Here is a 25,019-nt window from a genome sequence, read left to right as displayed (position 1 = left end):
CAGTATATTTGAGAATGGAAAAAGTAATTATTCTGCCAAAACTGTCTTTCACTAATGCTAAACAACTGGGCAAATTTAACACATTTTCCACCTTCTCACATATCTTAAAAACTAGGCCTTGCCAACTCGCCACTGGTGTGATATTGGTTGTGCACAATTCACATTTTCATCTGTCATGCAAAAACCCCCAATTAGAATAATAATAGTAATAACAATGAAAACAGTCTAGCTTTTTGCAGTTTACAAAGGATTTCCACAAAGCTATCTCCTTTGATCCTCACAGCTCTGCCTTTGGGAGGCATGATACACCTCCCCCCCTTTTATAAGATGGGAAGGGTCAAGGTTCATGAATAGTTAGTGACAAAACTAAAAATCCACTTTATGTTTCCTGATTTCTCATTTCTGCTATACGCTGTGTGCTTAGACCAGAAAATGCCAACAATTATATCTACCAGATTAGACCTAGTTATAAACAGTGAGAAGAGTCTTCACAATTTAGAGGATTAAAAATTCCAAAGAGATGAAGCTACTTTGCCAATGACAGTCCATAAGACAAACAAAACAGTAATTGAAAGAGAGAATATGAAACACCTTTATAATGCTATTAAAGCTTGAATGTGTAATCAAGCAGGAAAAAGTGTCAAGTTCAAATTAACCGAAGTTAAGTCAAATACACAAAATAGGACGAAAAATGTAAAGTAACAAAATACTTTTGGTTAAAATTCAACTAATAGGAAAATATTAAGGTGTTATTTACAGATTAATGAATAAAACAGAAAATTGGATGTTTGGGCATAGAGCAATTATACTAATGGGTATGAAATTCCTTCTCTTGCCTCCAGCGAAAAGAACTGGCAGTTTTCTGATGAGGTGAGATATACATAATGCAACTTTAAAGCACATACAAGGCAAGCATAACATGACTTAAGAACAAAAATTTTTAACCAGAAGGGCTATAAAAATACTGTTTTATGCCATACAGAAACCATACAATGCATAATACAGTATTTGAAAAAGATTTAAAAATAGCACATTGCATATAAAAAATTCCAAAAATGCTACTTTCACATTAGAACAGCATGTCAGAGAAACCAAAACTGAACAGGCAAATCTTGTCCTAAAAGTATATTCATTACATCAAATGCTTTAAAAATTTTAAATACAACATATATACACAAGGAGAACAGGCTGTTTGTGTCGCTCTGTCACACAGTAAGATCCTTGTTCTGTTTCTAGGAGTTAACAAGTCCAACAGCTAAAAAAAATTTACTGATTTAGAACTACCTTCAACTTTCAAATGCAGTTCTTCAAAAATCAAGGTGAGGATATCAGTTATTACCTTTTCTTTTCATTCTAAACTGAAGTAAAAGTAAATTAATTTCAGGTAAAATAATTGATTCACTCCTCAGAGTGTAGATTTGCATGGCTGAAAATGCATTGTACTTTGAGGGTAGCTCTATCAAATTAAATCACAAAAAAAAAAAAGAACAAATTTAATGGTTTTGATTTTCTCTACTTCCCAAGCCTAATTTATGATAATTTTCTTAAATATCACAGTTTTCTGTGATATCTTCCTATGTCCTGTGTTGATTCTGTTTTAGATACATTATTATATTAATAAGGAGGTCTAAATTGTGAGAAACCATTGTGTATCCTATTCAGAGGCTTAGAGAGTTAATTAAATGACATTCTTAAATGATGACTTTGAAAAAAGCATATAATTAGTACAAAAAGCTGAACAAATATAAGTCAAACTATCATAAAATAGCTATTATATAAATATATGTGTGCATATATATGCATTTAATTTTTAATATTAGATATATATTTTTTAAATAATGGCTTTAATTGTCATTTTGAATATATGGTAAGGGAAAGTGTACTTTAATTAAATATACATCATACCAGTGATGCTGGCAAGGCTGAGTTAATCCTAATATTGATAACTATAAAAAATATTTTGTACATGATAAGACAATGAGAGAAAAAAAGCAATCCCTTTGAAACAAAACTAAATATATATATATATATTCACAGTGGTTTGTATAAACAGTATGCACTTCATGACAAAAACATGTACAGATTGAGCACCCTAGGGCTCTCTATATCCTAAAGAAAATGAGCATTTACATTATTCATGGATTGAACTGAATTTTAAAAAGATCAATTGTACACTTACCCCTTAGGATAAAATGTTCTGGGTTGTACAACTTTAACACCATCATTAAAGTTGTTTGCAAAAGGAATACAGAATTAAAAAAACAAAACTTGGGATCCCTGGGTGGCGCAGCGGTTTGGCGCCTGCCTTTGGCCCAGGGCACGATCCTGGAGACCCGGGATCGAATCCCACGTCGGGCTCTCGGTGCATGGAGCCTGCTTCTCCCTCTGCCTGTGTCTCTGCCTCTCTCTCTCTCCTCTCTGTGTATTCTCATGAATAAATAAATAAAATCTTAAAAAAAAAAACAAAAAAAAAAAACAAAACTTTTTTTCTTGGGAGTGGAGAGTCTTTCATTTGCTGTTATAACCAGCAAATACCATTCATTAACTCAAAAAATGGAAGAGGGGGCCCCCTAAACACTATTTGAGCAAGCTGACCAATATACATTACAGTTTTAAAAATGAAAGTTATATGCTCTATGTTACAAGACCCAACTAGGCAGTGTCAGAATGACATCTATTTCTTTTTTTTTTTTTTTTTTTTTATGACATCTATTTCTTTGCTTGCTTTGTGATCATACCCCTTGGAGGTGTTATAGGTCACGTGGCATTTGGCTTCTTTTTCTCTGCAGGCTTTAAAATATGAAAAGAACTCATCAGAGTCTCGACCACACTCATCATGGCACCTGCATTGTCAAAGTCTCCAAAATAATTGGGTTCAGGAAACAGAGTGACCAACTGCGTCTTTGCAAGAAATTCATATCCATCTTCAACCACCTGATGGGCTCTACATAGAAGATCCAAATCATGCTTATGGAGAAATTTTGCAACCACTTCTACACCAAATGTGAAGGACACTCCTCTGTCATTTTCATCTCAGCCTAAGACATCTTTAAGGGGGTCAGACCAGAAAAGATTACAAAGAAGACCCTGATCTGGTACATCAGTTGGTCACGTAATTTGCCGAATCTGCTCCATAGATCAAAGATCTGGTGATAAACCTCTGTGACAGCAGAGTATCTTCTCATCCACGATGGCTGGTATCGGTAAACAGTTAAAGCAGTATTCATCATAAAATCCATAAATTCTATTGATGCTGGCACACTCATGTTTTCCTCTGAGAAGAAAGAATTCTCAAGATATTTGATTTTGTAAGCCAGTGAGGGGCAGGTAGTCTCCGATGACTGCTTCCCCTGTCCCCAAGGCACAGTTGCTTTCTGGTGGGAAAGTTGAAGCAAATCATAGTCTTGCCCGTGGATATCACCACTATTGTGAGTGGCGCTTCAAGGCCTAGTAGGATAGGCTGACCAAGAAGGATCTCTCAGGACTTCACGCACAGTCCTCGGATTTCATTCTCCTGTAGCTGGACATTCTTACCAGGCTTGGACCCTCTCACTTCCTGCAGCCATTGGATGATGCTGTTGACGTTGAGTTTATCCCCCCTAACTGCCCCGCTCTCTGCTTCCTCCTTCTCTCCTCACCGGAACCATGAGAAGCAATATTAGATATATTTACAACTTCTTCCCACTTGTACTCAATAACACACAGTTGTCAAGCAACTTCAGGTTAAAATCCAGTCAGATGCCTCTGAACAGTGAGTTGCAAGGACCACACTAAGAATGACACTTGAAACCATAATCTTGACAGGAAAAAAAAAAAGTTTAACTACATGAAATACTATTTAAAAAAACCAAGAGTCTCTCATTTATGGAGAGACCGTTTTCAAAAGGTTTACTTGTTTGGTCTATTACATCACATTTTTTCTGTAAATATGTGGTTAATATCTCAGTTTGATAGATAAGAGTCTATTTAACTCATAACCAACCTGAAAAATAACATACTAATGGCAACTAATCTACATTTTCATGAATGGTCTTCTAATATTTGAAGCCAGATATCTTGTCTACCTTATCTTCTGTGATGTGTACCTTTAATTTTCACATGAAATGACTTTCATGGGTCTCCTCTCTCTTTTTTATCAAAGTTTCTCTTAAAACACACCCAGCGTTTAACACAACATGGTCAGATGTGGTCTGACTAGAGGAGAGTGCATAGGAATTCCTATCTTCTATGAAATAGATATAGTATTTCTGCTAGTGTGGCCAATCACACCTACTATTTCAGCAGTTACATTGCCCTATTTGTTCACATTAAGCTTTGTCAGCCAAAATCCCTGTATCATTTCTAAGTGAATTATTATACAGCCAGTACTCCCACATCCTGCATTTATGGGATTTCCAGCTTCCTTTTATTGCATAAAATGGACTGAGCAATTTTCATATAAAAGAGAGAAGCTTTTAGATGTAAATTTCACTTTGTAAAAATGTATTTCTATGTAAAACTTAGAAAAACCAAGGGAACCATCTGGATATTTTGAGGTAAGTAATTTATCTAAGCATTCTTATGTTAAAAAAATTCCTTAGGAGAGGTAGAAAAAAATATTTTTTTGAGGCAGTAGTTCTCAAACTGTGTTTCACATTAGAATTCCAAGGGGGAATTTTTAACTTTCTCTAAGCTCAAGCTGGACCTCATACCAATTAAATCTAAGTGTATGGTGGTGGGAGTCAGCAACCATACATATCTCTAGATGACTCCAATATATACCAAAGTTTGAAAACTACTGGTTTAAGAGTGTAAGTCGTATAATGAGAACACATGGGGGGCACATCTAAGTTTCATCACTATTAGTTATAAAGCCTTGAGCAAGTTACATAACTTCACTTCAGTTTCATCATCTATGAAATGGAGCTAGTATTTACCTCCTGAAGGTTGTTAAAAGGATACATATAAAGCATATAACAAGGTGCCTGGCATATGATAATAGCTGTTACTAGTGTTATTTTTCTAATATTTTGAGAATGTATATGTTACCAATAGTTGGCACAACAAAATACCAACTTAAGGAATAAGCACATGAAATTTATTTTATTCCACATGTCATTCACCCTTATGAATATATTCAATATATATAACTCAAGTAGCAACATTTTTACTACATGTCAGTCCTGTTTTAAGAGCCAAATGGGAATGAGTTGTCAAAAAAATATGTCCTTGAGTATAATTAGATAATAAATTTGTTTATTTTATTAAAATCACTTTCATTCATGTATTCATTCATTTGGCAAATTAGGAGCCTCATAAATGTTAAGATACTATTTTGTGTTGTGGAATTCAAAACAAATAATTTGGTTTCAGGCAGGGCAGCCCGGGTGGCTCAGCGGTTTTGCTTCAGCCCAGGGCATGATCTTGGAGACCCGGGATGGAGTCCCATGTCGGGCTCTTTGTATGGAGACTGCTTCTCCCTCTGCCTGTGTCTCTGCCTCTCTCTTTCTCTCTCTCTGTGTCTCTCATGAATTAATAAATAAAATCTAAAAAATAAAAATAAAAAAAATAATTTGGTTTCATATTATAATCATCTGGAGTGATTTTTTTTGAAGATTTATTTATTTTAGAAAAAGAGAGAAAGAGAGCATACACATGTGGTGGAAGAAGTGGGGGGCAGAGAGAGAGAGAGAATCTCAAGCAGACTCCCTGCTGAGCATGGAGCCTGATCCCAGAACTCTGAGAATCATGACTTGAGCTGAAATCTAGAGTCAGACACTTAACTGAGTCACCCAGGTGCCCCCTGGAGTCATTTTTTTTTTTTTTAGAAATATGAATGCCTAGGCCATAGTCTCAATACATAGAATGGGGATGGGGCTCTTGCATGAGAATATATTTTTTAAAGCTCTGAAGGCAATGTGCATCTAGAATAGAGAATGACTGATGTGCACAATTCAGACTGTGTTGCTATTACAAAGTCAGTACATGGATGATGATCTGAAATGCCCACATTTAGTTTAAGAATAGATGAGGGAGGGATCCCTTGGTGGCGCAGCGGTTTAGTGCCTGCCTTTGGCCCAGGGTGCGATCCTGGAGACCCGGGATCGAATCCCACATCGGGCTCCTGGTGCATGGAGCCTGCTTCTCCCTCTGCCTGTGTCTCTGCCTCTCTCTCTCTCTCTCTGTGACTATCATAAATAAATAATAATAATAATAATAATAATTAATAATAATAGTAAAAGAATAGATGAGGGAGGGTGCTTCTGGAATCTTCTATAAGAATGAGAACAGTAGCAAAAATTGGCAAAAGTAATTTCTTTAGAACTCTAGAATATAATGAAAAGTTCATAATTCAGCATGTTTATGCAAGAAAAATGGCTTGATCTCAGTAAGAACAATAAGTTTTGTGGCATTTAAAAACTTTCCCTATTCCCACCTCCCTCTCCCCAGCTTGATAGTAGCTAGAAACTATGTTATCTGAGAATACCTGTAGCCTAGCAACCATAGGAGGAGAAGAATGTGTTTGGAGCTCCGCCTAAAGCTCTATCCCAACAGAACACTTGTGATTTGACTTTTTTTTTTAATTTATTTTTTATTGGTGTTCAATTTACTAACATACAGAATAACCCCCAGTGCCCGTCACCCATTCACTCCCACCCCCCACCCTTCTCCCCTTCTACCACCCCTAGTTCGTTTCCCAGAGTTAGCAGTCTTTACGTTCTGTCTCCCTTTCTGATATTTCCCGCACATTTCTTTTCCCTTCCCTTATATTCCCTTTCACTATTATTTATATTCCCCAAATGAATGAGAACATATAATGTTTGTCCTTCTCTGATTGACTTACTTCACTCAGCATAATACCCTCCAGTTCCATCCACGTTGAAGCAAATGGTGGGTATTTGTCATTTCTAATAGCTGAGGAATATTCCATTGTATACATAGACCACATCTTCTTTATCCATTCATCTTTCGTTGGACACCGAGGCTCCTTCCACAGTTTGGCTATCGTGGCCATTGCTGCTATAAACATCGGGGTGCAGGTGTCCCGGCGTTTCATTGCATTTGTATCTTTGGGGTAAATCCCCAACAGTGCAATTGCTGGGTCGTAGGGCAGGTATATTTTTAACTGTTTGAGGAACCTCCACACAGTTTTCCAGAGTGGCTGCACCAGTTCACATTCCCACCAACAGGGCAAGAGGGTTCCCTTTTCTCCGCATCCTCTCCAACATTTGTGGTTTCCTGCCTTGTTAATTTGCCCCATTCTCGCTGGTGTGAGGTGGTATCTCATTGTGGTTTTGATTTGTATTTCCCTGATGGCAAGTGATGCAGAGCATTTTCTCATGTGCATGTTGGCCATGTCTAGGTCTTCCTCTGTGAGATTTCTGTTCATGTCTTTTGCCCATTTCATGATTGGATTGTTTGTTTCTTTGGTGTTGAGTTTAATAAGTTCTTTATAGATCTTGGAAACTAGCCCTTTATCTGATATGTCGTTTGCAAATATCTTCTCCCATTCTGTAGGTTGTCTTTAATGGCAAGTTCTAAGAAAAGCTCCAAAGCTTTGTCTTTACCTCAGGGCTTATTCATTAAGGAAAGCCCTATTCTCAAGGCGTGTCATAAAAACTATCAGTGGCAATTATTTAACATAAAACCTGTTTGATATGGTAATATCAGTTCATCAGTTCGGACAAATGAGAGGCTGGCCCAAACATAATTAAAAAGGAAAATTTTAAAAATGGGATGTCCATAGAGGGCTTTGAAAAACTCCAACATTTTTGTGGGGATCTGAAATGCCACATATAAGTGAAGGGCATGTGTATGGTCAGAAAATACCTGAGATGGCCCTAAATGCTCATCTCTGGCTGACTTTGAGGCTCTACACAAGCAGAAATAAAGGGGAAAGTTGCAAACTGTTGGAGTGTTCAATGTGTGCCATAAAGTATACACAGAACACCTCATTAAGGATGAGAAACCTACTGGTGAAAAGAATTTAAGGAAATTTCTGTTAACTCATTTGCTGACCAGTGAGGTAACTGAGCAGAAATCTCAGTGGCCATACTGACAAAGAATACAGACATTATAGAATTAGTAGAAGAAAGTAACTAACAAAGAAACAAAAGCAAAAACAGCAACACATAGCAAAAATACAACCCCTGAGAAGGAGGAAATCTGATTTCCAGAGTTTCTACATTGTATTATTTAAAATACTAAGTTCTTTCCAAAAAAAATTATGAGACATACAAAGAAAGGGGAATGTTTACCACAAAATATAACCAAAGAAAGAAATCAGTCAATAAAACTGGACCCTAAGGAAGCCCGTACCATCTTGGATTTAATAAAGGCTTTAAATCAGCTATTAAAAATAAGTTCCAGGAACTAAAGGAAACCATGCCTAAACAACTAAATTTGAGACCGTATCTCAGGAAGTAGAGAATATTAATAAAGGGATTGAAATTACATATAAAAAAGAATCATTAGAGGGGAGCCCAGGTGGCTCACCTGTTTAGCACCGCCTTCAGCCTAGGGTGTGATCCTGGAGACCTGGGATCAAGTCCCACATCGGGCTCCCTGCATGGAGCCTGTTTCTCCCTCTGCCTCTCTCTCTCTCTCTCTCTCTCTCTCTGTCTCTCATGAATAAATAAATATACTCTTTAAAAAAAAGGAATCATTAGAAATTCTTCAGTTGAAAAGTACAGTAATTGAATTGGAATTCACTTCATGGGACCAATAGCAGATTTCAGCATGTAAAAGAGAGACTCAATGAACTTGATTTATTGAGATCCAATGAATCTGATAGGCCAATCAGACTATCCAGTCTTCAGAAACAAAAGAAAATGAAGAAAAATGAACACATCATCAGAGATCTATAAAACAGCATCAAGCATACCATTCTACATATATGGGAGTTTTGGAAGAAGAGGAGAGACACAAGGGGCCAAAAGAATTTTTTTTTTAAATTTTTATTTATTTATGATAGTCACAGAGAGAGAGAGAGGCGCAGAGACACAGGCAGAGGGAGAAGCAGGCTCCATGCACCGGGAGCCCGACGTGGGATTCGATCCCGGGTCTCCAGGATCGCGCCCTGGGCCAAAGGCAGGTGCCAAACCGCTGCGCCACCCAGGGATCCCCAAAAGAATATTTGAAGAAATAATGGCAATCACTTCTCGAATCTGATGAAAAACTTTAACCTATATATTCATGTATCTTAATGAATTCCAAGTAGGATAAACTACCACAGACTAACTAATATAAACTGTATAGGAGCTCTGGAAACCAGTTCAGAGATCTATAGCAAAGAAGTAAGAAAAAGTCACAATAAAAACTTCAGGAAATTTCCTGGCATTTTTTTCTTTCTCTTGTCCCACCCTCTTCCAGGCAATGACACAGGAGGAAGCAGATCAACTCCCAGTTCCTTACCTTGGAAATTATCTGCAACACTCTGGCCTGCCTATGGGCTACCTCAGAGAGACTGGTTTCTATCTCACCTCACTCAGAGCTCAGACAGGAAATTGTGGCAGAGTTTGGACCTGAGGTGGCAAAAACTATGGAAGGCAGTGGCAGGCATTGTGGTGTGGGGGACTTTAGATTCACAGATACCTGGGGGCAAGAGATTACAAACAGAGGAATATAATAAAACATCTATGCCCCCAAAGAGAAGCTGGAGTGAGACTCTTTGATAAATTAAGATATTTAAACACAGCCATAATCACAGGGAAGTTTTTAAAAAGGATACACACAGGCCCAGATAGAACACATGCCCAGAAAAGACCTCTAAAGACCTTATAGCTTCACCCTGGGCTGATTCCAATAGAAATGACAGGATCTTGTTAACTAACTTTCCACTTTTCCAATGTGGAAAAACTAGGAAAGGTGGCTGTATTTTCATATGCCCGCTTAAAAGATCACAACACATACCAAGAAACAAGGCAACACAGCTCATTCAAAGGAACAAAATATATCCTCAGAAACCATCTCCGAAGGAACAAATGTATCAGGAAGGCTTTAAAACAATTGTCTTAAGTATCCCAAAGCTAAAGGAAAATACAAAGAATTAAAGGAAATAAGGAAAATGACATAGGAACAAAATGAGAATATGAACAAAGAGATATAATGAAAAAAAAAAAAAGGAACCAAATAGAAATTCTGGAATTGAAAAGTACAATAGCTAAATTGAAAATTTCACTAGAGATAAAAAAGAGACTCAACCAGGCAAAATAAAGAATCAGTGAACTTGAAGACAGGTCATTTGAAGTTACTGATTCTAAGCAGCAAAGGGGAGAGAGAGAGCCAGAGAGAGAGAGAGAGAGAGAGAGAGAGATCAACATAGGCATTATGAGAGTCACAGTAGAAAAAAAGAGAGAAAGGGACAGAGAGATTATTTCCAAACATTTAGTCTTGGAACATTGAAAAACTCACAGCTCATATCATGATCAATGATGAAAAGACTGAACATTGTCCAAGACTAAATATTTTAGGCCACAAACAGGACTAAATGTCCAGACTAAAGATTTTAGGCCACAAAACCAGTCTAAATTTTTTTCAAAGACTGGAATCATACAAAGTGTCTTTTCCAAACACAATAATTGAATGAAAACAGAAATAAACACCTGAAGGAAAACTGGAAAATTCACAAATATGTGGAAATTAAATAACACACTTTTAAATAACCAATGGGTTAAAGGAGAAACTATTTTCTATTTCCTATTTCCATCTATTTCCTAGAGGGAAAAAAAATAGCAAAACAATAGAGAATATAAATGAAACCAAGAGTTGGTTATTGAAAAAGATCAGTAAAATTGACCAATTGTTAGCTAGATTGACCAAGAAAAAAAAAGAGATAAGACTCCAGTAATTTAGATCAGAAATAAAAGAAGGGACATAACAACCAATTCTAAAGAAATAAAAAAGATCAAAAAGGAATATTATGCATGGTTGTATGCAAACAAGCTGAATAACTTAGATGACATGAACAAATTTCTAGAAACACATAATCTAATAAGACTGGATTATGAAGAAATAGAAAATCAATATATCTATAATTAGGGAATTGAAACAGCAATCAAAAAGCTCATGACAAGTTAAAGCCCAGGACTAGATGGTGTTACTGGTGAATTTCACCAAACATTTAAAGAAGAATTAACAATAATCTTCCTGAAAGTCTTCCAAAGAATTAAAGAGCTAATATTCTCAACCTCAGTTTATGATTCTGATACCACAGCTAGACAGACACTATACAAAAAGAAAACCATAGACCAGTACTGTTTGTGAATATTGATGCTAAATTCTTGACAAAGTGCTGACAAGCCAAATTCAACAGGATTATACACCATGACAAAATAGGATTTACTCCTAAAGTGTATGGATGGTTCAACATAAGAAAATCAGTAAGTGTAATATACCACATTAAGAGAATGAAAGTAAAAATCCATAAGAACATGTCAATTTCTGCACAGGAAGCATTTAAACGAAATCAAATACCCTTACATGATTTTTTTTTTAAGTCAACAAACTAGGAATAGAAGGAAATTATTTCAACATAAAGAAAGCCAGATAGGAAAAACTCACAGCTCCTATCATGATCAATGATGAAAAGACTGAAAAATTTCCCTCCAAGGTCAAGAGCAACACAAGTATGCCTGTTTTTATCACTTCTATTTGACATAGTACTTAGGAAGTCCAAAAGAAAAAGAAATTTTATTTTTTTTAAAGATTTATTTATTTGAGAGAAAGAGAGTAAGAGAGAGTGTGTGAGTGGGGAAGGAGCAGAGAAAGGGAGAGAATCTCTAGTAGACTCCATGCTGAACATAGAGGCTCACAAGGGGTTTGATCTCATGCTCCTGAGATCATGACCTGAGCCAAAACCAAGTCGTTTAACCACTGTACCACACAGGCACCCCAAGAAAAAGAAATTTTAAGATCTAAATTGGAAAGGAAGAAAAAAATAATCTCTATTCACAAATGACATGATCCTATATGTAGAAAGCCCTAAATTCTGTAATAAACTGGTAGAACTAGTAACTGAATTCAGCAACATTGTAGGTTACAAAATCAATATGCAAAAATTAGTTGTGTTTGCACTATACATTAACAATGAACAATGTGAAATGGAAGTTTAGAAAACAGTGCCAATTAGAATAGCATCTAAAAGAATAAAATACTTAGGAATGAATTTTTAGCTTTGTACACTGGAAACTATAAAAGATTGGTAAAGAAATTAGATACAAATAAATGGAAAGATATCTTGTGTTCATAGATTGAAAGATTTAATATTGTTAAGATGGCAGTGCTACCCGTAGTGATCTACAAATTCAATGTAATGAATGTATCAACATCCCAATACTTTTTCTTGCCAAAATAAATTAATTCATCCTAAAATCTATATGGAATCTCAAGAGACCCTGAACTGCCAAAATGATCTTGAAAAAGAAAAAGTTGGACTCCTTAGACTTCCTGATTTCAAAACTTACAACAAAGCTATGGTAATTAAAAGAGTGTGGTACTGACATATGAACAAACATGTAGACCAAGGGAATAGGATAAGAAACTCAGATATAAACCCTTGGCTATGTGGTGGAATGATTTTTGACAAGGCTGCCAAGACCATTCAATGGGGAAAGGACAGTTCTTCAACAAATAGTGTTGTGAAAACTGGATTCCACATGCAAAAAGAATTAAGTTGGACCCTTACCTTTTCTATATTAAAAAATAATAATTTGGAATGGATTAAGGTCCTAATGTAAGACCTGAACTATAAAAACCTAGACGCACTGGGTGTTATTCTATATGTTGGCAAATTGAACACCAATAAAAAATAAATTAAAAAAAAAACCTAGAAGAAAATAATCCAATGAAGCTAAAGTTTGAGCAGGCTGAGTTTAGGTCTAGAAGTAGGATAATAAAAGTATTCCAAGCATGGGACCCAAATCCATTTCACTTCTTAAAAACAAGGGTACACAGGGGCTTCCACATTCATGAAAGGAGGCAGGAAAACACTACTAACTACTGTGTATGGCTACTTCTTGTGTAAATATGTGTGTCTAGAGAAACAGAGTGGTGTAACTTTGTGACTAGGAACATCAGTGAGATGTCTGTTGGAGGAGAGTGGGGATGTGCTAGATGGGTGATAGGTATTAAAGAGGGCACATGTTGTGATGAGCACTGGGTGTTGTATGTAAGTGATGCACCACTGAATTCTACTCTAGAAACCAATACTACACTACATGTTAACTAAAATTTAAATTTTTTAAAAATAGGCTATACCTTTGGTTGTAACTTTCCATTCTGTATATTACACCTCTGTCAAAACCATCCCCTCCTACACTAGCAACCTACACGGCAGCCCTTTTTGGAGGTAGCGTCTGAGAAGTACATGGTAGGGGAGAGCAGCCCCAGAGCAGGGGAGGAATGTAGGTGAAAGCCACAGATTTGACCTTAGATGGGGTGGTCCTTCCAGCTGCAGTCTGAAGATAAGCCGTTTAACACCCTCACTATTGTTTTGGTCCTTCATGAATCCACCACTTGAAAATGTGGCATACGGAAAAAAAAATATTTGTAAGACAATTCACTTTAATCTTTTAGGATTTGGGGAACTGGGAGCCAGATGAGTATACTTCAAACTGTTTGGTGACTTTAAAATGAGAGCAGACCCCAAATAGGCAGAACACAAACATGGATCCCATTTTAAGGAGCTTTCAGATTTAAAACAAAACGAAACTGTGTAGCCTGTTAGGCGCACCATTGGACAGCTATACATTTGACAGTCCAAACATGACCAAATCAAAGCTCATAAACCATGTTTATGGCAGTAGTCTTAGTATGAAACTACACCACTACACATGCCTTCTCTAGCTTCTCTTTGGCTTCCTGATTGGGCATGGGTCATTGGACAGCTGAAGGTAAACAGTGTGATGTCAGATTCCTGTGCTGTTTGATCAGCTGTGTTCCGTCACACCTGCAGTCAGGAAGCTGGCCTCATCCACACTCAGTGCTTGACATTCCTGGCTAAAATTGCCTAAACGTGTATTCCAACCTCACAGAAAGTAACTTTTTCTCTTCCCTTTTGGGGAATCATTCACAAATGTCTCTGATAAGCTACTCTGTTTGGAGGAGCTCCTTAGGCCACTGGGTTTGAAATTACTAGCGATTATTTTCCTCTAAGATCAAAATTCAGAACCAGACATTATTTTCTAAACAGCTAGCAAAATCAAGTTTAGGGAAGTGACAAAGCCAAATGATCTCATGGATATATTACTTATTTGGAGTATTCTTCCTAATTCTACAAGTGGGTTACAATACATGCAGAATAGTTATTCTAAAAATGAGAATACCTGTTTCCTATCTAATTCAAAAATGATGGCTATAATATAACACTTTAATACAAATTAGCCTGATAAAAAGGCAAATGAACATATCTGAACTTCCACTTTTTCTTATTAAAAACTTTTTAAAAATTAACGAAAAGAAACAGAATTAAGAAAATCAAATACTATCTTGCCAAACTGTGGAAGGAGCCTTGGTGTCCATCGAAAGATGAATGGATAAAGAAGCTGTGGTCTATGTATACAATGGAATATTACTCAGCCATTAGAAACGACAAATACCCACCATTTACTTCGATGTGGATGGAATTGGAGGGTATTATGCCGAGTGAAGTAAGTCAATCAGAGAAGGACAAACATTATATGGTTTCACTCATTCGGGGGATATAAAAAATAGTGAAAGGGATTATAGGAGAAAGGAGAGGAAATGAGTGGGAAATATCTGTGAGGGTGACAAAACATGAGAGACTCCTAACTCTGGGAAACGAACAAGGGGTAGTGGAAGGGGAGGTGGGCAGGGGGTTGGGGTGACTGGGTGATGGGCACTGAGGAGGGCATTTGGCGGGATGAGCACTGGGTATTATACTATTTGTTAGCAAATCAAACTGCAATAAAAATATACAAAAAAAGAAATAACATAAAAATGCAACAATGTTTTAAGAAAGAAAATGGTTCTCATAAATGTTGGTGAAAGACAAGAAAATAATTAGAAGCAATGTACCAATTATATATTCTTTATATGAGTTTCTGTATCACAAATTTGAGTTGACGCTCTGCAGCAGAGTTTTGCTTCTTAAGAACAAAGAATTTAATACATGGATTTTTGCCAGACCCAGCTGTTGCATCACAAGTTTGTAATACTGAACACCTGTTCAACCACTGTTTTTCTCCCAAAAATGTGTTTGATCATGCAGCTTGAAAGGAATGGCTTTTCACTTCTATTTACAAATCTCTCAGACTTTTTACACAGTACTTTAATTGTCTGCAACCATACTTAGGGCTCATGAAATTTACTAAATAACTTCACTATAGAGGTCATGAGGATCTCTATTCTTTTCAGCAAGCTTAATTGGAAAAAAAACAAGAAATTTTCCTCAAGCCTAACACACAAAAAAACTCTCACCTTACAATGGTACGCTGTTAAATAAAATGACTTAGAAAAATATGCAGTGAATTTTTTGTGGTTATTTCAGTTCAGCTTTCTGTTCTTCAGTCTATCAAGAACTGATGAACAATGCTTATTTTCTGTCTTGGATATTCTTCCAAGTTTTATATATGACATAAAACAGGTTCGTATTTCACATTCTGATTTTCCGGTCATATAAAGAAGAAACAAAGAATTATTAAGCTTGCAAAACATACCTCTTTCATGTACCATATTTTCTTTACCACTGAGAAGCTATCAAAAACTATTACCGACTTTCTCAAAAATGAAGGAAAATGTTATGTTTTCTAATTGAGGTCTAGTGGTGCGAGTGTCAATCCTCCTTACTATGAAGATGTCACATTCCATTTGTTTTATGTCTCTAACAACTATAATGCAGCTGCAGTACAAAATCAGATTATGAATCTTTATTTGTCTCAAGGATCCCCCAAGTCAGTACCTTAGTACTTTGCTGCCTAGCTCATTCACTGATATGTCGCTTTAAATATTCCTTTGCAAGAAAAGATGCAATGCATTCACTAGAACTGATTTTCACATCTCATTTCCTTTACAGGTCTGAAAATGTGTTCTAATACACCTGGTGTTAAAAATATAAAAAGTGGATAACATCTGTTTTGAACAGTTGACATTTCACCATATCCACTCCACATGGACTCAAACATAGTGTGCTTAGGCTTCATGATGCCTGACAGACGTGGTAGGGACCCTGACATAGCATAAGCTGTCTGAAGGCTTGGCTTATGCTTTCTTCCCATTTATGTTGCTCTTAGCTATATTTGACAGCTGATTTCTGCAGCATTTCTGTCAGTGTTCTTAATCCAGACAAAGAAATTCTTTATTTCAAAATGGTGCTAAATCCTATCATTCATAAGTTAATAAGCTTAAATGACTTGCAAAGCATCTTATGTGGAAATTCTTTCTTAGAAAATAAAACACAATCTTTCCTAGAAAGTTGAGTCATTAACTTACTTGAATGGGGCTGGGGTGGGGAGGAGGAGGGAAGAACAGACCAAAGTATCTGGCAAGATATCTTCTAGTTCCTTAATTTTACTGCAAGCTGGAAGCCCTGCATAGTCAGAAAATGTTTCCTGCCTCTACTCTCCTTCAGAATTTATAATCTCATTAGAAAACTATTTTAATTCAAGTAAAAACAACAGAATATCCAAACTGCTACTTGAAAATGCTAAATTGAGGGCACCTGGGTGGTTCAGTGGTTGAGCACCTGCCTTTGGCTCAGGTCATGATCCCAGGGTCCTGGGATGGAATCCCACATCAGGCTCCCCACAGGGGGCCTGCTTCTCCCTCTACCTATGTCTCTGCCTCTCTGTGTGTCTCTCATGAATAAATAAATAAAATATAAGAAAAAAGAAAATGCTAAATTGAATATAATTGAGTAGGATAAATTTTGGATGGTGATGTTCAATAACCCAGAAGAGTTCCCCAGAAGAGTTCCAGTACACTTAACCTGTCTCCATGCATACAGACATTTACAAGTATCTTTATCCATATTATTTCAGCTAATCCAAAAGGCAGTTGATTGTAAAATGTGCAATTATATTTACATACCACCAAGGAAAACATTGCCCTTTAACCTATGATGCAATGTCAATTATAAAACATTTCCCTGAGCTACTATGTTTGTATCTCTACCATTAGGTCAAAGGTAACTTTACTTTCTCTAAGTGAAAGAACATTCTAGAAAGTCTCAACTATTTTGTTTAACCTCATTCTGTATTTTAACACTGGAAACAACTGCATAAATGTTATGCATTTATGTTAAGATTATTTAAAAAAGGCATACAAAATGTAATGTGTACCTACAGAGGGTTTGGCAAACAGTGCGAAATAATGTTGCTGAATTAATGAAGTTATCTGATTTGCCCAGAGATTAAATGAAATCACTGCTGACTTCTAATATAATATTAATTATATTAATATAATATGATTTTAACTTCTACTTTATTGTATTCGTGTATTGTCACAAAACTCTTTAAGGCAAAATGAAAATTTAAATGTAAGTGCTTAAGAAGTATAAATCTAGTCCATTTACTAATTATTAATACTACAACATGTTCCTCTCAGGCATCGTTATATATTTGAGAGCTATCTTTCACACTTACTTAAAGCCAATGGAAGTGATGGAAGATGCTGTATCTCCTTAGGTATAATATGTGGATGAAATAGGAATAAAAAATTATTCATCCCTCAAGTTACTATGTCCTAGGTTGAAAATGGAATCAAAACCAAAACCAAATCTTTTCTATTCCTGATTTGTGATTAATTTTTGGTAAAAGAATTGAAAAAACAAAGAGCCCAACAATTCATGGATTTGAATTATTAATTAGGTTTAGTGTGAAAAAGGATTACTCAATAAACTATAAAAACATTGTTGAAAGCTTACTAAAATAAATACAGCAAGACCCAAATGTCTTTGTGTGGTTTACACTGTAATTACTTCAGAGTATAAATGGTTCAAAATTTGAAAATTCAATTATATGCATTTCATTTTCATTTAATTTTGTGAATTTTGAAAAGCATGTGGTTTTTTCTTTTTAAATTTTAGTTTTTTAGTCTCTCATTGAGGATGGCAAATACTGTTGGAAACAAAACACTGAAGGTAAAATTTTAAAGTTTCCCAAACTGAACAAGTGTCAAAGAGAGTTAAATAATGACAATTCTAAATGATTTTTAAAGCTTCTTTTTTTTAAACATACTCTGTCATTTAGAGCAGTTTTTGGTTGATAGCAAAATTGAGCAGAAGGTACTGAGGTTTCCCATAATGTCTGATCCCGCACATGCACAGCCCCCCATTATCAACACAGTGGTACCCCATTGTATGACAAATCGAAGATTTGAAATATTTGAAATATTCTCTCAAAGTGGCACACTAAATGATATTTTTTTAAAGCTTGTAGCATTTACATTTTTGAGGTTCTCAAAGCTTAAAAGAGCCCTAAGACTTTAAGAAATCCCATATTTTCTGGAGCAATAGGGCTTTTCTTCACAAAGGAACTGTCCAGAAAAAGCTTCAAAATGAAAAGAAAACTGTAGAAACTTGTTTGTTGATGTGGGTGGCAGCTGTTTTGTGGTAGAACCATAGCACAGGATATGGGGTTAGAACTGGGTCATATCATACGCTCAGTTACCATTCTAGTTATGTGATCTTCAGCAAGTGTTTAAATAATCTGACAACTTACTTTCCTCAGAAGCAAAAATAATTGTGCAGTTAATTGAGATGCTATATGCAAAAAGCTATAGGTTACATACATAAAATTAATTATGGTGAAAACAGTAAAATGACAATCTAGTGTGAAAAGAGATAAGTACCATGGAATCTGCTTTACAACACAAATCTGGATGAAGAGTTGAGAGTCCTAGAAGGACACATACCTGGGAATGACCGTGTTAACTAAAGAAGAAAATCTCTGGCCAAATTAATATGTGGGACCACACTTCCTCTTTTTTTGGTTATCATCTGCTTATTTTTCTTATCATTTTAAGTTTTTATTTAAATTCCAGTTTGTTAACATAGTGTAATATTAGTTTCAAAACACAGTGATATTAGGTACTTCCATACAACACCAAGTGTTCATCATAGCAAGTGTATTCCTTAATCCCCATCGTATCATTTTATTTATTTTTTTCATCATGGTAAGTATATTCTTTAATCCTAATCCTCTATTTCCTCTATCCTCTCCACCCATCTTCCTTCTGGTAACTATCAGTTTGTATTCTATAGTTAAGAATCTGTTTCTTAGTCTGTCTCGGTCTCTCTCTTTTCTCCTTTATTTAAGCTCATTTATTGCTTAAATTCCACATATGAGTAAAATCATATGGTATTTGCCTTTCTCTGACTGACTTATTTCACTTAGCATGATACTCTCTAGCTCCATACATGTTATTACAAATGGCAAGGTTTTATTCTTTTTCATGGCTGAGTAATAGTCCAGTATATATATATATATATATATATATATATATATATGTGTGTGTGTGTGTGTGTGTGTGTACCACATCTTCTTTATCCACTCATCAATGGATACTTGAGCTATTTCTAATAGTTTAGCTATTGTAAATAATTCTGCTATAAACATAGGGGTGCATGTATCCCTTTGAATTAGTGTTTTTGTATTTTTTGGATAAATACCAGTATTGTAATTACTGGATTATAAAGGAGTTGTATTTTTAATTTTTTGAGGAAAAATATTTTCCAGTTTTACACAGTGGCTGCAGTTTTCATTCCCACCAACAGTGTAAGAGGGTTCCTTTTTCTTCACATCCTGACCAATACCTGTTGTTTCTTATGCTTTTAATGTTAGCCATCCAACAGGTATGAGGTTATATCTTATTGTAGTTTTGGTTTGCATTTCCATGATGATGAGTAATATGGAGCATCTTTCCACATGTCTATTGGTCATCTGTGTCTTGGAAAAATGTCCATGTCTTCTGTCCATTTTTAAACTGGATTACTGTTTTGGAGGGTATTGAGTTGTATCATTTTTTTATACATTTTGTATACTAAACCTTTATAAGTTATATAATTTGCAAATATCTGCTCCTATTTAATAGATTGCCTTTTATTTTTGTTGATTTTTCCTTTGCTGTGCAGAAAATTTTTATTTTGATATAGTCCCAAAAGTTTATTTTTGTTTTTATTTTCCTTGCCTTAGGAGACATATCTAGAAAAATGTTGCTACAGCTGATGTCAGAGAGATTACTATGATTTTCTATCTCACATTTAGGTCTTTCATCCATTTTGAATTTGTTTTTGTATATGGTGTAAGAAAGTGGTCCAGTTTCATTTTTTTACATGTTTTTAGAATAGCTCAAATTAAAATTTTTGTTTCACTAACTTCATTCTCCTTTAACACTGGAAATTTAAATGCGTAAATAAATTATGAAATGGCCATACAACAAAATACTATACAGCTAAGGAAACTAGACAGGGTGTGGAAAGATATAGAGAGAATAAGAGAGGTATTCACAATTCATTGTTAAGGGAAAAACTCCAATCTAACTCTTAATCATGGTTATCCCCAAGTACTGAGATTACAGGTAATTTTTTTCCTTTGCTTTTATTTTTAATTAAAAAAACACTTTTTACTTGTAGGAGAAAACTCATAAAACTCCTTGTTTTTATTTACATTCTAAATTTTACAGAGTGAGGATGTAACCTATGTTATGTAAAACTTCAGGTTTACAGCTCTTTGCAGGGGTGCCTTAAAAGACAACCCACCATTATTTGCATATCTTAGACTTGGGTTTCCCAAAACAACAGCCACTAGCTGCATATGGCTACTTAAATTTAATTTAAATAATTTAATTAACATAAAACTTAATATAATTAAAAATTCAATTCCTCATTCATACTAGTCATATTTCAAGGGCTCAATAGCCACAGGGGGCTTAATGGTTACCATATTTGAAGAGTACATTTCCATAATCACAGAAATTTCCATTAGATTGAGCTATCTTAAACCATAGATTGGGATCTGTATACACAATAAGATACGATTTTTCAATATTATGAATGTGCTTTCTTCTTTTTGCATTTCTGAGCACATGACCTCTTTCATACTCTATCCCTGAGGTATCCTTCTACCTTGGGAAGATAAGTTTTGTTCTATAAAGATGAAGGAGAGAGACCATACAATACTCATTTACCTTCTCATCATAGAAAATAGGATTTTTCAAAAAAACAAGAGCCTTGCAAATCCACCATCTTTGCCTGAAATCATGGTCTTCTCATGTTTTGTAAAGTTACCATTTCTTAGTTGTCAAAGTTAAAATACAAAAACAAAAACTCAAACTCTCTCTTGATCACCTTTGCATAGCCAATACCAATCACACACCAATATCTGATTCTACTTTGCAATTCTTTCTTTTTCTTTTTCTTTCTTTTTTTTTTTTTTTTTTTAGAGAAAGAGAGTAGGGGAGAGGTAGAAGGAGATAGTGAGAGAATCTTAGGCAGGCTCCATGCCCAGCATGGTTGATCTCACAACTCTGAGATCATAACTTGAGCTGGAATCAAAAGATGCTCAACCACTTGAACCACCCAAGTGCCCCTGCAATTATTTCTGTACTGACTCTTCTCTTTGCCCACACTGCCACTGTGTCAGGTCAGATTCTAATTATTTTCACCCGAACCACTGCACAACCCTAATTAATCACCTACTCATATTTTCTAATTAACCAATCTGCTCACATCACATCCTTATTTAAAATTCTTCAAATGTTTGTGTTGCCTAAATGATAGTGCATACAGAGGAGTGTAGTTCTTGGTAAGAGTAGTGAACAAGCAGGGATGCCTGGGTGGCTTAGTGGTTGAGCATCTGCCTTCTGATCGGGGGGTGATCCCAGGGTTCTGGGATTGAGTCCCACATTGGGGTCCCTGCATGGAGCCTGCTTCTCCCTCTGCCTATGTCTCTTTCTTCTCTCTGTGTCTCTCATTAATAAATAAATGAATTTTTTTTTAAAGAGTAGTGAACAAGCAGAGATCATGCATCTGCTCTTTCCTCAGGAGTGATAAGATGGGGGCTGAGGTTTCCTTGAGAAAAATTCAAAGACACTAAAGTGGTAGGAATAGATAATGCGCAGGGAAGATTCAATAGAAATGGAAAAGTAGGAGCTCTTTATGGAGGCTTGGATCCAATGTAGGACTTGGGGCCAGGGGCTAAAAGACAAGCATGATGGGTTGTGTTTAGTTTGAGTGTGGTTCAGTTTAGGTTGCTAGAATAGTCAGATATTCAGGACAGAAATCCTGGGCAGGAATGATGAAAATGAAAATACTGGTGTGTCTCTTACAGAATGTCTTATTACAGATAATAAGATAAATAGGCAAATTTGTAAATAGGCAAATTTGTAATTAAAATCCATGAGAATAAAGGACATAATTTACACATAACAGCACTATGTAGAACTGTTAATCTATATACAAAATGGTATCTCATCATAAAACAAAATTAAATTCTGTATTTAAGTTTATATTTTTGGTGATGATTGGGAATGAACCAGTATCCACAGCATCCTTCTCTGGGAAAAGTAAAGACTTTTAATATGTGTTTACCTGTTACTTTACACTACCTAATACATTTTTTTAAATTTTTAAAAATTTTTTTAAAATTTATTTATGATAGTCACAGAGAGAGAAAGAGAGGCAGAGACATAGGCAGAGGGAGAAGCAGGCTCCATGCACCGGGAGCCCGATGTGGGATTCGATCCCGGGTCTCCAGGATCGCGCCCTGGGCCAAAGGCAGGCGCCAAACCGCTGTGCCACCCAGGGATCCCAATACAGTTTTTGAATCATCTAGTAATTTAGATTCAGATTGCTACTGTGATAATATTATCTGCCTTTATTTTATTTTATGTCATTAATTTTAAATTCTTTCTTAGAAATTTTCTAAAATTTGAGAGACATATTATCAACAAAAATTTATATTTACCTATAAATTCCAGTGAGTTATTTGCTTATTATTGTTTCTATAACAAATGCTATTCTCTTTTTTAAAGAATGTTTTGTTTTGCTGGAAAATAGTCTAAAGTTGTTGGGGTTTTGTTCCAGAAAAGGTTAATGGGGAATAAGCTTCCTGAGTCTTGACATTTCTGAAAGAAAAATGTCTTTATTCTGTCCTTACTCTATACTCACTTGAATGCTAGTTTTTATAGGATATAGAATTCCAGGATAAAAATACTTTCCTCTAAAGACAGTGAAGGATTTGTTCCATTTTCTTTTACAATTTATTGTGAATGATGTTAAGTCTAATACTGGTGTGATCCTTGTTCTTATGTAATTTTTTCCCTTCCTCTAATTTTCTGGAAATGTCCAATCTGAATTTATGTCAAGGTATAGATAACTGTCTTTGTTCTTCCTGCTTGGCACTAAGTGGATCTTTTCAATCTGAAGACTACAATCTTTAACTCTTCACTTTACAGAATCTTCCCTCCATTTTTTAAATGATGATTTTTCTTTATTTCAATTGCTCTCTTTCCTTTTGTGTATTTTCTTGTGCTATATTTTCAAACTTTCCCCCATCACCAGCCTACTTTCTTTTTACTTTTACTTTGCATTCTTATTTACTAGACTTTATCTTTCAGATAATTACTCAATCATATCTAGTATTTGTCTCTTCTATTAAATTTATTGTTTTGCCAAAACTATATATTTTTAAGATTTGTTTATGTATTTATTAGAGGGAGGAAAGGGCAGAGGGAGATGGAAAGGGAGGGAATCCTCAAGCAGATTCCCACTGAGCTTGGAACCTGACATGAGGCTTGATCCGAGGACTCTGAGATCATGACCTGAGCTGAAATCAAGAGCCAGATGTCCAACCAACTAAGCCACCCAGATGCCACACCAAATCTATATTTAATCTCCAAAAAGCCTTTGTTAATCTATGAACATATCTTTTTTTTTTAATATAACAGCCTTTTTGGGTATAGTATTCCCCTTGGGTCATTCCGAGGATATAAGTTTTTAAAATTTCGTATTATATTCCTTATGTTATCTGTTTCCTCTGAAGTTAATTCTGCTTCTTAATACTGGCTTATCGATATCAAGGATATGTAGTGATATTTCCTTAGTGGACTCTTTCTTGATCCCTAAATGATCCCTAAATACTATCATTTACGTTTTACATTTAAAAAATTTTTGTGGACCTTAAAGAATAGGAATTATGTTATATATCTACTTCTGAAACTTGGTATTTTTGCTCAATATATTTATAAGATGTATTGATATTGATGAATACATTACTGAAATACATTTGTTTCTCACTACTGCGTTGTATGATCATAGTATCATCCTGTTGTTCATTTTCATGTAGGTTGACACTTGAGGTGTTTTTATCTTTATGTTTTATTACACTTATTTTGCTCTTATATAAAAAATAGCTCATTGACCAGTCTGTAATAGATTTCTTCTATTATCAATACACATCACAATTCACTTTTTACAAAAGATTATTTCTAGTCACAAATATTTACAATGATATTTAGAGTCATGTTAAATTTATTATAGGAGTAAAATCCTTTAGATTTTTTAAATCAAGCTGAAAAGAGATCTTTAAAGAAAATAATAAATTTACAAAAGAGCTAAAAGACTTCCAGTTCAGCCTTTTTTTTGTCATGTAAAAATTTTATTTATGGGTTTTATATCCAGTATTTATTGAAAGCTAAGAAAAGTGGGATTCATGAAATAATTTTACTTTATTTTAATTATTTTAATTGATGCTAATCCTTGGTTCTTTGTATTTTACTTTTTCAAAGTAACAAAGAACTTAACGATCTTTCACTGTCATATTTCAAGCTATATAAATAAGATAGAAGTAATTTTATGTTTCTTAAAGTAGTAGGTATATACAGACAATTTTCTTATCACCCAAGAGATAAGAACAGTCAACTTTTCTTCCTCTTGACTTACCTGACATACCTGTTTCAATTGCACCAGCCAGGTAGAACATGGTAAGCGCTGCCACCTGAGCCTAGTTTCATTTGGCATTTAAAAACTAACCAGGAAAAGACATTGCTCAAAAATTATTTTGGCACAAACATTCAGTACTCTT

The 25,019-nt window shown here is 35.2% G+C and overlaps 1 protein-coding gene and 1 pseudogene across 1 annotated transcript in view; both read right to left on the bottom strand.

Annotated features, from left to right (window-relative positions):
• LOC119869228 (armadillo repeat-containing protein 4-like) overlaps window positions 1–25,019 on the bottom strand; it is a 108,890-nt gene that overhangs the window by 65,200 nt on the left and 18,671 nt on the right. The window lies entirely within an intron of this gene.
• LOC119878412 lies at window positions 2,636–24,917 on the bottom strand (annotated as a pseudogene).

Source organism: Canis lupus, unplaced genomic scaffold (genome assembly GCF_011100685.1).
Source record: "Canis lupus familiaris isolate Mischka breed German Shepherd unplaced genomic scaffold, alternate assembly UU_Cfam_GSD_1.0 chrUn_S1598H1788, whole genome shotgun sequence".
Classification (NCBI taxonomy): domain Eukaryota; kingdom Metazoa; phylum Chordata; class Mammalia; order Carnivora; family Canidae; genus Canis; species Canis lupus.
Note: the sequence above shows the minus strand (reverse complement) of the source record. Positions and strands in the feature narration are given on the sequence as shown.